This window comes from Sparus aurata, chromosome 20, assembly GCF_900880675.1.
Source record: "Sparus aurata chromosome 20, fSpaAur1.1, whole genome shotgun sequence".
NCBI classification, from domain to species: Eukaryota; Metazoa; Chordata; class Actinopteri; order Spariformes; family Sparidae; genus Sparus; species Sparus aurata.
The window spans coordinates 1,737,960-1,750,134 of NC_044206.1; positions in this window are offsets into that span (position 1 = coordinate 1,737,960).

The following is a 12,175-nucleotide window of genomic DNA, read 5'->3' on the forward strand; positions in this document are numbered from 1 at the left end:
TAAATACATAAATAAATGCTGAAATAAATAAATAAATGTATAAATAAATAAATGCATAAATAAATACATGCATAAATAAATGAATAAATAAATAAATGCTGAAATAAATGTATGAATAAATAAATAAAAGTATAAATAAAAGAATAAATGCTTTTTATTTATTTCTACATTTCTGTTCACCTACATTTATTTATTTCTGTATTTCTGTTCACCTACATTTATTTATTTCTGTATTTCTGTATTTCTGTTCACCTACATTTATTTATTTCTGTGTCCATATGTAAATGAGGAGGTAGGAGGTCCTAACCTCAGTCAAGAGCATGATTAGTCAAATCGGAGAGCCAGACAAAAGCAAACGATTCCTGATCTCAAGCCTTGCTCTTTGTAACGTTGTACAACAGCTCCAGTTAGCTTAATGGCCTCGACCAGGTTAACTGGCTTTCATTTTAACTTGCGAGGGTCCCAGATGTGCTGGTGGTGTGGTTTGAGAATCCTGTCTGGAGAGCCATGTCCGCTAACCAGGAAAAACATTCTGCTAATCGCTCCAAGTCATGTATATGTGTATTTGTTTTGACGTGGCTTGAACACTTCTATCCACACGGAGAAGCTGGGGCTGCGACTTGCAAACCACTGCTAGACGAGCGCTACAGAGCACAAATCGTCCAAAAGTGCATGTTGTCGGTCTCATATCTTTGTTGTGAATCTCTGTACTCTCAAACAACTCATGTGTGGAACAGTATTAAGCATTTGTTCACGCCAAGCGGCTCGAGAGCGGCGTGGACACCGCTGTTAGCAATTAGCTGTTATCTTTTAGCTGCTCGCTGTAGCGCTAAGAGCGTAGCATCCAGGTTAACTGTTGACACGTTACCACCGAGAGTGAGATACATGTCTGGGCTTTCCTATGAACCATTGTCGCTACTGGTGTTTGTATCACAGGTTGATCTGGACGTCTCACGATTTGCCACAGCTGACTGACCACACGCTGAGCTCGGGCTGGATGTCAACGTACTCTGCAGACTGTTTGACCAGCAGGCTGTATGACAGTGTACAGTTTTCACACTGACTTAGCTTCAGCTTAATAACGATGTATGCGGCTCGGAACGATGGCTTTAAGTGACCATTTGAACAGTGCGGAATGAAAAATACCCGATGGTAACCGGTGTCACAAGGTAACCTGGACGCTGCGCTACAGCGAGCAGCTAACAGCTAACATAAGAGCTAAAAGGGGTCTCCACTCCGCTCGGCGTGAATAAATGCCTCAGCCTGTTCCACCCATGAGTTATTTGAGAGTACAGACATTCATGACAAAGATATGAGACCGACAACATGCACTTTTGGATGATTTGTGCTCTGTAGCGCTCGTCTAGAATACACATATACATGACTTGGAGCGATGAGCAGAATGTTAGCGGACATAGCTGAGGACCCCTCTCTCTCAAGACAGGATTCTCAAACCACACCACCAGCACACCTGGGACTCTCGCAAGTTAACATGAACGCCAGTCAAATTCATAACTAAACCAGAGCTACATGAACAAATGTCAACAACTGCAGCTAACAGCTAGCTGAGCGGGCTTGCTGGTAGCCAGCAACATTCCTGTACAGTGTACAGGAATCAGCGCTGCTAGTACGGCAGAAGTAGTAGACCCTCATCGAGCACACTCCTGTAACCAATCATGCTCTTGACTGAGGTTAGGACCTCCTACCTCCTCATTTACATATGGACACAGAAATATAGAAATAAATAAATGTAGGTGAACAGAAATACAGAAATAAATAAATGTAGGTGAACAGAAATGTAGAAATAAATAAAAAGCATTTATTCTATTATTTATACTTTTATTTATTTATTCATACATTTATTTCAGCATTTATTTATTTATTTATTCATTTATTTATGCATTTATTTATTTATACATTTATTTATTTAATTCAGCATTTATTTATGTATTTATGTATTTATTTATGCATTTATGCATTTATTTATTTATTTATTTATTTATACTTATGTCAGGTTTGGTCCTCCATATAAAAGAGCCATAAATCCCATCTCTACTATCAAAGACTCGAGAGCGAGCAGAAAACCACCGAAGCTAATGCGCTGAATGTATTTATACCGCTTCTGTAGCAGGGCCTGGTTTATGCAAATCATGGCCGCGTTACGTAATGTGGATTTCAGGAATGGCACTACGTGCTGCTGCCTAAGTTGATGACACAGTAATTTTCCTGCTTTTTCGCCGTGTTCATAATATGACTGCTTTGTTTTAAGTAGCAACCGCTCCATCTGTTTCATGGAAAGGTTATTATATTCTGTTTGGAACAATAGTCGTTCATTATAAAGATCAGGTGTAAAATCATGAGATAACTTGTCATCAACGTCTGATATCTGCTGGGTTAGTTCTATAAGACGCTTGGTCCGTTCTCTTTTTCTGTGAGCTGCATATGAAATAATTTGACCTCTGAGATAGGCCTTGAGTGACTCCCATATATTAGTATCTGACATTCCAGGGGTGCTATTGATCTCTAGGTAGAGGTCAATTTGGTCGGAAATGAGTTTATGAAATGACCTATTTGTTAATAAAAGTGGGTCAAGTTGCCATGAGCGCTGAGGCATGGGATTGTTTGGATTTGTCTAATTGAACAGGACTGTGATCGGAGATCACTATGGTGTGATACTGGCAGTTAGTTAACAAAGAGATCAATGTGATCAATCAAATAAAAATCAATTCTCGAGTGTGAAAGATGAACTGGTGAGAAAAATGAGAACTGTCTGGTAGTGGGATTGGAGTGTCTCCAGGGATCAAATAATTTGTAGGACTGCATAATTGACAAAATTAGTGCACTCAATTTGGACACAGATTTACTTTGTCTGTGGCTAGATTTGTCTAGCATTGGCTGTAGCGTACAGTTGAAATCTCCCCTTAATATTAGCAAATGAGAATTAAGATCAGGGAGTTTTCCTATGAGGCAAGAGAAAAACTGAGGGTTGTCCCAGTTGGGGCCATATAGGTTAACCAGTGCAACTAAATTGCCATATAACTTTCCTGTCACAATGACGAACCGGCCGTTATTGTCTGGTATTACACTGCCTGGTACGAATGGAACACCTTTCCTTATTAGAATTGCTGCCCCCCTGGACCTATCGCCATAGTTGGAGTGGAATATTTGGTCAGTCCAGCCTCTCTTTAGTTTGGTGTGCTAACTAGCCCGAAGGTGGGTCTCTTGAAGAAACATAATATCTGAACCCAGTGATTTTAGGTGTGTGAAAACCTTGTTACGTTTAATAGGATGTTGTATCCCTTTAATATTCCAACTCATGAATCTGATTGAACCTAAGGCTGTGGTATTAGCCATTGTCTTGATGTGTTATTGACATGGGTATAGCTGGGTAACACCTAACTATACACCAGGACCCGCAGAACATGGCTCATGAAACAATTATGGCACAGCATTTGAAAAAGGAGAAATGAGTAACTAGATAAAAACCGACTCAATAAAAAAGAGAAGAAAAGAAAAATAAAGAAAACAATTCAAAGTAGAAGCATATGCATACATGCATGCACAGATTCATTCTTATGTGTATAATTATGCTGCATTGAAGAGTGAAACTAGGAAATGGTACTGTCAGTAGTGAGGTTTATACACAATTTTAAGGAGAGCAGTAAGAAACCCTTGAGCATATGACTCCCAACCTCCTCACATACATCCACACGTGAATATGCACACAACCAACAACAGAGAACTAATAGAAACTCAAGATTGTAGTAATAATAATGTTAAAATGAACCATGACAGCCACTGCAACAATATAGCTAGAAATAAGAAAGTTCAGCAAGTTTTTCTAACGATGGATAGATGTAAACATCATCTTAGAGAAGAGCTTTGAGCTGATTGAGGATATTACTCACTCAGATATGCAGCATAACAACCCTCCATAAGGGGAACCCAGCAGTTACTTATTGGGCATACTCATACTTGCAGGAAAGTTTTTGTTGATGTAAGTCTGAGCTTCCTCTGGCGTCGTGACGATTTGCTCCTGGTTATTATGTGTGATGCGAAAACGGGCCGGGTAGAGGAGCCCAAAGTGGACCCCCTCCAGTCCCTGAAGTTGCTGTCTCACCCCATTGTATCCTGCTCGGGCTCTGGCCACACGCACCGTGTAGTCTGGGTAGACTGAGATGGTCATCCCGTCCAGTTTGACCTGTCCAACACCGGCACCTCCGTAAGGCTGAATGCCCTATGAAGTATGGTTGATATGGCGCCTGTGGAGCTGTCATGGCTCTCCGGTACTCCCACAACCCGGATATTGTTCCTCCTTGAACGCGACTCTAAGTCCTCACATTTGTCCTGTAGTGATTCTGACTGAGCCTTGAGACGCGCCACTTCACATTGCAGTGTAACGATATCATCCGTACACGAAGACAGACACTTCTTCATCTGGCTTGTGGTGCTTTTCAGCGTGGCTAGCTCTGTAGCAACCGAGCTTTGATAAGATTGTAGTTCAGACCGTACAACATTAATGTCGGCTCTGAATCCCTCCATTTCCTTTTCCAGCACACTTCTAATCTCCGACTTGATTATATGTCCAATATCTTCACGGAGCGACGTAAGCAACTCTTGTCTGAAAGCTTGAGTGGTTAGTGCCATGGTCTCTTCAGCTGGGTTTGGCTTGTCACACTGGTCCAGGGATGACGCGGGACCACTGGGCCTCATGGACGATAAAGTTGCATTGCGGGTTTTTGTAGACTTGCCAGCCATTATTTTCTCATAGGCTGACGTGCAGGAATATGAAAAAATGTAAAAAGTGAAATAAGGAAGTGTGTTTTCTCTAAAGGTGCCTTCTTAACAAACTTTAAAATAAAAGTTCTGCGGAGCCTGGTCAGATGCGTCTACTCCATAGCTTGCTCGCTAGCGCCCCCCCCCACATATTGTCTTTTTGATGAAAAAGGGGAATGCAGTACACAGCCACAGACTGGAGCTGAATCTGAGTTGCCACGAGAAGGACCATTTTGGTGTGCCACCCTAAGATTTTCACTGGCTCCATCTGGCCCCCCATATGAAAATGTTCTGGGGGCACCACTGACCCACCCAATAAATCCTGAACACAGAAATGTTGAAACACAGTTTGTGAGCCTAGCTCCACAATAGGCTAAATGCCAACCGTTGTGGTGACGTACTACCGCTTAAAAGTCAGCCAGAGCAAACACTTCCAGTGGCCATCCGCTTTGTTTGTTTTGGTAGGTACCGGCTCAGCTAATCGACTCGACGATGAAAAAGTTTAAATATCAGCTATCGTCTGGTACGACCGCTGAGCACTGTTGTGTGCCATTGTGCCAGGCATCTAGCAAGTACAATACTTAGTTTTTTCACTTTTCCTGCCGATGAGGAGATAAGGCGAAAGTGGATAGTCGCGATCCACAGGGACAAATTTGCGATCACGGCTCACACCCGGGTGTGTAGCCGGCATTTTAAACCGGAGGACATGCTTCTCTCCAGGAGGAAATTCGCCAGCTACGAGGACAGGTCGAGAGCCTTACGCTGAGGTGGCGGTTCGGCATCCACCGTTTTGCTGCCTCGGACAAAGACATTAGATTCTTTACTAGGTAAGTAAGTGGGGATAATGCATAACAATACAGACTATACATCTGGGATGACACATGATTAATTAGCTCAATATTGAAATTCTATCGTGAACATGGATTATACAGTGCTAAGTGCTAATTTGTATTGCAGGGATGCCCATACTAAAGTGCTGGGCAGTATTGCAAGAAATGCTTGTATAAAGTGCTGAATTGTATTGCAGAAATACCCGTAATAATGTGCTAATAAGTACAAGATTCTATTGCAGAATGCCCATATTAAAGTGCTTCAAGCATACAACAAACAACATATTAAAATACAACAAGCATACAACAAACAACATAATAAAATACAACAAGCATACAACAAATGGACAAAGAAGTATACAAATTTAAGTATGACCATGTTCACAAATCTGGTTTTCAAATAGCCACGCTTTAAGATGTTTGGAGAATGATGCAATGGTTGGTAGTTGGTAGTACCGTGTATGTAAAGAGCAATATGTCATATGGAGGGGATATGATTACAATATTTGTATTCTCAGAAATAACAATAATAATTAAAACTGCAAGCAGTGATGAACGGGCCCTCGCAGTCCGCGCGCGCGTCGGGGCGTGCCGCCGTCCAAACGCGCCGCGGCTTAAGCCCCGTTGCTCGTTGTTCACGGAGGCGGCAACCGCCAGCGTTTGGGACGGTGCACGCCGGGGGTGAATATCAGCCTCTTCTCCCAACGTGTGTTTGTCACGCGGTGGGCTGCCCCTGCCAGTATTAAGCGCTTTCAGGGGAAGTCAGAAATCCAAATGGACTACAGGTGAATGATTTCTAAAACACTTAATAATCAGGTACGTTTTGACAATCAATTCTGCACCGTTACGTTGTGTGAAGTGTTACGGCCTTCTCTTTGCCTTTGTCTGGAATTCAGGCACGGACACCTGTGTTTTTGCAGGGAACAGATTGGAAGTGGGACAGAGGGGGGGGGTTGTGGCTTGCAGTAAACTTCCTCCGCCCTAAATTTGAACCCGGGTCCACTGCATATGTGGCATGCACTCCAACCACTCGACCACCGGCGCAGATAAGACACAGTCTTCTGTTGTCACCGTGAAGGCAGGAAGGCAGCGCATCATAGGGGAGGATGGAAGTGGAATGCCACAGATTTAGATAGGTAGTGGAGTGCAGCCAGATGTGATTCTTCCTTTTGGAAAGGGACAGCGGTCAAGTGACCAGGTTTGACGAGCGTCCTGCAGTAGCGGTGTTTAACCAAAGAACTCACTCAGTTGTTTCATATCGCAGTGGAATCCACTTCGTTCATCGCGTAAGAGTTGGGCAGAATCACAACTACACACATCTTGTTGTGTGCCACATTGACAGGGCAGACACAACACACAAATGGCATTCTTAGCAAATTGGCTTATTTGAAAATTGTGTGCTGTGGCTCACTACCACTCACTTATCCATTATGTGGCTCAACCCATTACGATGCATGCCACATGCAAATTCAGAAAGAGATTTGGGATCGTCTGTCAGACTAAAAAGGACGCAAAGATTAAGGATCAACAGCAAAGACAATCTTAACTGATACTACTAAAATAGAAAAAAACTACAGGACTGCTGTCTGTTAAGTGTGTATGGAATGAAATTATCATAAAACATTATGAAATAGTTCTTGTCAATGATTTTAATGTTCAATTGAATGTTTTATGATTCAGTGATTTCATATGAAATACCCAATGACATGTTTGTTTCTTCTTTTTTGTTACAATGAAGTCAGTTTAAATGTGATAAAATAGTTTTAACGTCATTGATTTTCATGGTAAATTAAATGTTTTATGATTCAATGATTTCAATGTTAGATATGAAATACTAAATTACAGGTTTGTCTCATCTTGTTTGTTGCAATGAATTAATTAGAGTCAATATAATTTTGATAAAATGTCGACATTTATTTTGCTGGTAAATTAATCCAAATAGTATTGAAAAGTTGATTGAAACGTCAACCCTGTTATTCTATTCAACCATGTTACAGTGAGTTCAACCCTGTTACAATGAGTTCAACCCTGTTATGTGACAGATTTTCATACATTTTGGATATTAAAAAGAAATATTTGAGAAATCTTTGTTGAACTGTGTGTAAACTGTAGAGGACAACAAGAAAATATATAAAGGTCTAATCTAATCTTAATGTCATTGCATATTTTCATAATATATGGAGGCCGTATTTACATGAAGGTATCATATCCTACTTGACATTCAAATTAGTATTACTAAGAATAAAATGAAATGTACTTACAATATATTCTTAAAACAAGGGACAGATGATTACCAAGGATCTCCAAGAATTAGTTTGAATATGTTTTGAAATTGTATTCACACAGAGATCACATTGTCTGTTACGGGGTTGAATTAAAAATGGCTAACATGACAAAGAAATTCCTAGTAATGTTTGGCATTCCACGTCTAAGGTGGGAAACTGTATTTTACCAGAGGTTCAAATACTCCTTTATCAGATGCAATGTTCAGAAGTACAATAATTTATGGTCTTTTTTCAAAACTCAGAGAACCCAAAAGGCACCCGTTACAGAGAATCACCCATATATTATTAGCGTTGGAATACGCAGTACAATGTCCAACATAACATTAGCATAGGCAAAGCATGCTAAACAGCATGATGGCTTGACATACTGACTGTTAACCACAGCTGTGTTTTGTGTTATTTAAAGATCCCATATCATAAAAAACACGTTTTCTCTGCTCTCAACATATATAAGCTGGTCCTCCCTGAGCCTGCCAACTCCCAGAATAAGGAAAACCACTGATTCCTGCAGCCCACTAACTGGTAATAAGGCGCACCTACAGGATGTTCAGATTCTGCTCCTTACGTTATGTAACGAAAGGAGTCATTATCATAGGCCGACCTCCTCTGCGCGGTGATAGGAGATGTCAGAGGGGGGCGCGTTCATCCCCGCGGTGAAGTTCGGTGTGTCCAGCAGAGAGACAGCAGTGTTTCACAATGTTGTCGCTCAGAGCTAGACACGCAATTGCTCTGTTGTTGGTCGTAATAATCAACATAAGTGCCTATATTCTGTCCCAGCTACAGAACAACAGACCGGCAGAGACCGTGGTTGTGTTTCCTTTTTAATGACAACGTGCCGGCTGCGGTTCGTGTTAGCTTGTATGTGTGTGCTAACCTCTTTACATCGGACTGCTTCGGTAACGAGTGTCAGTACAACGCTGTCTTTGCCTCGGCACTGATCCTCGTAAAACGATCAGTCTCAACCATACCGGACGCAGCAACTGCACCCGAGCCACCTTTAATTGTCGCCGCGATTTGATTACAGTTGCCGACGAGTATGGTGAAGTCAGCTGGAAATTGGCTAACGAGTTAGCTCCACTTCGGTCCGCTGTGCAATGGCGTTTGAAGCGAGTGTGATGTTAATGATATTACGATGGACCTAGGTTGTCACAGTAGAAAGTCTGGACACATGTGCAGACTGGAGACAGAAACTATGCGAACAGTGGCCAATAGTTTGAGACTGTGTTTGAGACAAACACAGCTTTCGCTAGCTGTTAGCCATTAGCGACACTATAGTAACTGTAACAACACATACACACAAACTAACCATTCTGAAACGTCCTGCTGCAGCCGCAGAGTCTGTACTTCTTCAGAAGCCTCTCCTTCTGGGTCCGATTCTGGGTCAAACTGGTTCGGTTGAGCGAAAAAATCTCCGCGAGCCATAGTGTTACATCCACCGTAAACATTAGCGCATGCCATTAGCATAACGGGCTTCCTCAGAGTGACAGCATCCAAAGCTCCCCAAGTACGCGTTGACAGACGGAGCTCATTAGCATTTAAAGGTGCAGGCACAGAAACAGAGTGCTCTGATTACAGCTCAGCAGACCGACTTTTTGACAGCTGGAATGCAGGACCACGGATGTGTTTGGGGTAATACATATCGAATACAGAGTTGTTGGACCTCTGACAGCTGTGTGACATTGATGAAAAACAGTATAATATGGGACTTTTAACCAAAGAAATCACTCAGTTGTTTAAAATGGCAGGGGCAGCCACTGTGTTCATCGTGGAAAAGTTGGTCAGAATCACTACTACACACATCTTGTTTTGTGCCACACTGACAGGGCAGACACAACACACAAATGGCATTCTTAGCAAATTGGCTTGATTGAAAATTGTGTGCTGTGGCTTACTACCACTGACTTATCCATTATGTGGCTCTAAACATTACCCTTCAATTATTCCATGTTGTAATGTGCAATTTAGACAAAACTACCTGCAAATGCCATGTACATCTGACTATGTTTGTGATCAATGCAGATAAATGAGTGTCAAATGATGCTTCACTTGCCTTCTTTCAAAAATGTATTTATGGCTGTCTATGAATGTCATGCTTTTGATCTAAGTTCTCCTTTGTTTGCTAGTTTTTATTCCATAAAGTGCATGCAGCCACATTTTGAAGTTTCAATCAAATCTGATAAATTTGAGGCTGACTTCCTGCCATGGAATGAAATTATCTAGGGGTTATCCAGAGGTACAAAGTACACCTGTGACACCTGTGACTTGAAAGACAACACTGCCATCTAGTGGCGACTTGTGTCACTCACAGCTTGTAGGAGCCCTAATGGAATGAGATTAAAACTAATTTATGTTTCCAGTGGGTAGGGCTATGGATATGACAGAGTATTGATGCACAGATCTATTCATGGGGACCCCCTCTCGATTCCCTCTAGATTTGGCCTAGATAGGAAATAGTATGAAGGAGTTATCAGGACTTGATGCTTCATGACGAAGGATTGTTATGGCGGGCTCCGCAACTGTCAGCAGGAATGACGTAGGATAAAGATTTCAATAACTTTTCATCTTCAAGGTCAGAGGATGCTACTGAGTGACTTTGAAGTCGGTGGCGTTACATCTGTAGGAGGAGATAATTTAAGTACAAAGATTGTCATAATTCAACATGGCGGCCAAAAGCAAAATGGCAGACTAATTATTGATGCTGAGATTTGTTCGGGGAGACAGCCTCTACAGTTATGAGCAGTTTGGTGTGGATAGGACATTGTATGTTGAAGTTATAAAGCCTCGATGCTTGACGGCGTGAGGACAAAATGGTTTCCACCGCACCGCCAACTTCACCTTGTCACAGCTGAAAGATGTTAATAACTTTTGTTCTTCGAGGCATGAAGAAAATTCCTGAGTTAATTTGAAGACCGTGGTGTTTAAGCTCTAGGACAAGATAATTTTCAAAGTAGGCATGATTTGGACAAAAATGCCGCCACACATCTAAATGACTGCCTTCCTGTTGGACTGACACTAGGAGTCCAAATGGGTTTTTTGTGCGTCCAGACATGAGGAATCTGCGTACCAATTTTCGTCCTTCTATGTTACAAGTAGGAGGCGGGGCATCACAATAGGGGGCGCTACAGAGCCCACGCGTCACAGCCACACCCCATGACTACACAGATCTCATTAGGGCGACTCCCTCTGCATTTCTGAGAGATTTGGCCAAGATAAGACATTGTATGAAGAAGTTATGAGGACACGATGCTTTACGGCGAAGGATTCCAATTGCCCGCTCCACTGTGGCCAGCAGGTATGACGTAGGATAAAGATTTTAATAACTTTTCATCTTCAAGGTCAGAGGATGCTACTGAGTGACTTTGAAGTCGGTGGTGTTACATCTGTAGGAGGAGATAATTTAAGTACGAAGATTGGCAATATTTCAACATGGCAGCCAAAAGCAAAATGGCAGACTTAGTATTGATGCTGAGATTTGTTCGGGGAGACAGCCTCTACACTTAATGGAAGTTTGGTGTGGATAGGAAATTGTATGTTGAAGTTATAAAGCCTCGATGCTTGATGGCGTGAGGAAAAAATGGTTTCCACCGCACCGCCCACTAAAGTATGGCACAGCTGAATGATTTCAATAACTTTTATTCTTCAAGGCATGAAGAAAATTACTGAGTTAATTTGAAGACCGTGGTGTTTAAGCTCTAGGACAAGATAATTTTCAAAGTAGGCATGAATTGGACAAAAATGCCGCCACACATCTAAATGACTGACTTCCTGTTGGACTGACACTAGTGGTCCAAATGGGTTGTTTGTGCGTCAGGTCATGAGGAATCTGCGTATTAAATTTCGTTCTTCTACGCACTTGTGGGAGGCGGGGTTGAACATTAGGGGCGCTACAGAGCCCGCAGGTCACGACCACGCCCACTGACATTAAGATCGCAATTTTCGCCAGATGTGACGACTATTCCAAATTTGGTGAGTTTTTGGATATGTTCAGGCATCCAAAATTGCATTCAAACTTAGAGAAGAATAATAAAAAGAATTAAAACTGCAAGCAGTGATGAACGGGCCCTCGCAGTCCACGCGCGTCGGGGCGTGCCGCCGTCCAAACGCGCCGCGGCTTAAGCCCCGTTCCTCGATCGTTGTTCACGGAGGCGGCAACCGCCTGTTTGGGACGGTGCACGCCGGGGTGAATATCAGCCTCTTCTCCCAACGTGTGTTTGTACGCGTGGGTTGCCCCTGCCAGTATCAAGCGCTTTCAAGGAAGTCAGAACAACTTCGTGCAATCCACAG